The sequence below is a fragment of the Morone saxatilis genome, unplaced genomic scaffold (assembly GCF_004916995.1).
Source record: "Morone saxatilis isolate NCDOM2014 unplaced genomic scaffold, NCSU_SB_2.0 Contig3, whole genome shotgun sequence".
In the NCBI taxonomy this organism is placed as follows: Eukaryota; Metazoa; Chordata; class Actinopteri; family Moronidae; genus Morone; species Morone saxatilis.
In genome coordinates this window covers 12,069,072-12,071,845 of record NW_023339873.1, presented here as the reverse complement: position 1 = coordinate 12,071,845, position 2,774 = coordinate 12,069,072, and the positions used below count along the sequence as shown (strand labels likewise).

Below are 2,774 nucleotides of genomic sequence, written 5' to 3'. Positions count from 1 at the left end.
TTTGAAAAAAAAAAAAAACATCTTGTTTTTTGGTTTTATTTTTTGTTACTGATGAAAGTTGATATTAGCAGTAAAATGTTACCTTTTGATCCAAAACGCATACTGATGCACCAAAGGGAAAATCCATACTTCACACAATATCCCCACATTACTGTGGTGCAAGATAATACGACCTTTTTCACGCCAGACAATTTGACTTGTCTTAGCAAGAAAAGCTTGAATGAAACAACAATAGCTCAATTCCACAAGTGCTGACAGTGAGCCTGCACGCACTGCACCCAAAGCCCTGGAAATACATCACCTAAATGTTAATTATTACACCTTTGCTTTTTCTGCAATGACATGGCAAAATGTCTATTGTTAAAAAAAGGTCAGTTACAAAGCTGGTGTTGCTGCAACCGGCTGAAATGTTACAATATCACATCGATTTTAAAGAAAAAGAAAGAATTTCCTGCAACGCTTTTAACTGATATGTTTAGCTGCTTCAGTTTCAGAGTCTAATTAAAGTTATCAGGAGCACCCAGGCTTTTCTGCTGCTATCACAAGTCATAATAGCTGCATATGTTGTTCAAATGTTCTCATGAAAAGGTTTGTTTTGTGAACTTCACAAGTACTTTACAATAGGATGTTGCTGTGCCTTCACTTCTTAACCACTATGAAATATTCCAGTGCAGTTAGTGTGCTCCAATATCACCACCAACTGTAGAGCCAAGAAGTTTACTTAGTGTCAGACATTCACAAATCAGTTGTTTAAACGAATCATAATTCAAACTACTGGGTTATCTATTTAAAGCCACCGAACCTTTTATCAAGGTACATGTCGTTTATGTGTATAAGCAGTTGTCTGACTCACCCACAGAAACTTTTTTGGGACACGCCCTCTCTTATTTAGCACTTAACACTTTATATTATAATAAATTAACTCTAATTCTTAGGTTCTTCTTCTGTTGTTTAATGCACATATAAACATAATAGGAAATAGAGCAGAGACCTGTGTAAAGATCAGTGGTGGAAGATCAGATCCTTTAGTAGGAAGTAGCAATACCATATAAAAACACGCTATTATGAGTAAGAGTTCTGCATTTTAAATTTTAAGTAAAAGTATCAAAAGTATTGATTATACAGGAATATTACCCCTTAATTGTGTATTATGTTTTATACTATTATCACTGATGCATTCATGTGTAAGCAGCATTTAGCTGTTGTTAATGATTTCGATATAACACTATTTTATATTATGTTGGGTAGTCTTATGAAATGGAAAACAATAGACCTTTTTCACAGCAGCCATTTTGACATATAGTAGGGTAAACAGTTTTTTCTTTCTTTTTTTACTAAGATTAGTATTAAGGTAGTAAGTCAGGGTGCTGCTACTGTGCATGTTGGCTCACTGGTAAGGCTCTGATACTGGCAACACCTGTGTTTACCCTACTATTTATTGTCAGAATGGCTGCTGTGAAAAAGGTCTATTAATAATAATTTATATTCAAACTTTTTTTGAAATAGGAATCAGCAAAAATACCAACTATAGATGTCAAATGAATTTAAGCACAATATAGAAAGTAGCCTATAATGCTGAGGTACTTCTTTATTTCAGTGCAGTGTTTGAATGAATGTACTATCCTCTTGTGCTGGTGATAATACCCGGATAGTGGTTAAATCCAATCAGTAATAACGAGTAAAAACTGCACCATCAAAACATTAATCCTGTAAAATGGTTCTTGTACTAGACAAAATCTGATCAGGGTGGGGGGAGGGGGTTCCTGACCCTGTCTGCTCCACCGCTGTAACCACAGATAGGAGGAGGAGGAGGAGGAGGAGGAGGAGCCACAGGAGCCACCGAGCAGCAGCAGCAGCAGCCAGGGAACAGGTTAACGTAAAAAACATACAGAAGCCACAGAATGACGTGAATAAAAGTGGCATTTTTGGCTATATTCTGCGGCCTGGAAACAAAACAGAAACGGTCACAGAGCAGCCCAGCGTAAGTAAGATGACTTATGGTCGTGTACTGTACTTTTTGGGTTTTTTTAGAGATGATAAAAGTAAAGTAAGGACCTGTAGCCACTCCGAGCTAGCTAACGTTAGCCTGTTAGCCTTTGGGAGTTTCGCTAGCGAGTGTTGTTGCTGTTTGCTCCCAGTGGTAGTAACGTTACTGAACAACATGTAACATGCTCTCTTAAACCGCCTATCAGAGAGCAAGAAAGTCAATTATACCTTTTACTTTACGGCCACACATGTGTTATGCCTGTCTGTCTCTCTCTCTCTCTCTCTGTGTGTGTGTGTGTCATCCACTCTGTTCATTCATGCGTGGGCAGTCAGAAGAGGAGGTGGACGAAGGAAAAGCCCCTGCCGCTGCCGCTGCCGCACCGCTGCCGCACCGCTCTGCCGCCTCCGCTCTGCCGCTCTGCCGCGCTGCTGTAGTCGTGAGGGAATACTCGTAGTCGAGAGCTGCTCGTCACTTTCTCAACGTTTTCCCTGAAGCGATGCGTCACCTCCTCCTACCAGACTTCCTGAAAGCACCTGATGCTGCTGACACTGTTGCCTTTCAGTGTGATGAATAAGCATCTGCTGTGATTGCTCGTAAAGTGACACCGCTTCCAGCTTCTCACATCCCGGACGCAGTATAATCAGGGGAATACGGCCCAAGGGAGGAGAGAGGGGACCCCTCCTAAACGCATTCTGTGGTCCTCCAGTATATATTTTATGCTGTTGTTGGACAGATAAGAGTTGAATCAGCATAACTGCCAAAAAATAAGCTTTCTCAGATTGTGACT

General features: G+C 40.3%; 1 protein-coding gene across 2 annotated transcripts in view; it reads left to right on the top strand.

The window, feature by feature from the left end:
- The first annotated feature begins 1,804 nt into the window (after positions 1-1,804).
- LOC118337523 (kinase D-interacting substrate of 220 kDa B-like) overlaps positions 1,805-2,774 on the top strand; it is a 43,423-nt gene continuing 42,453 nt past the window's right edge. For both annotated transcript variants that reach the window (XM_035674605.1, XM_035674604.1), the window contains exon 1: positions 1,805-1,981. The gene's annotated coding sequence lies outside the window, so the exon portion shown is untranslated. The remainder of the gene's footprint in view (positions 1,982-2,774) is intronic.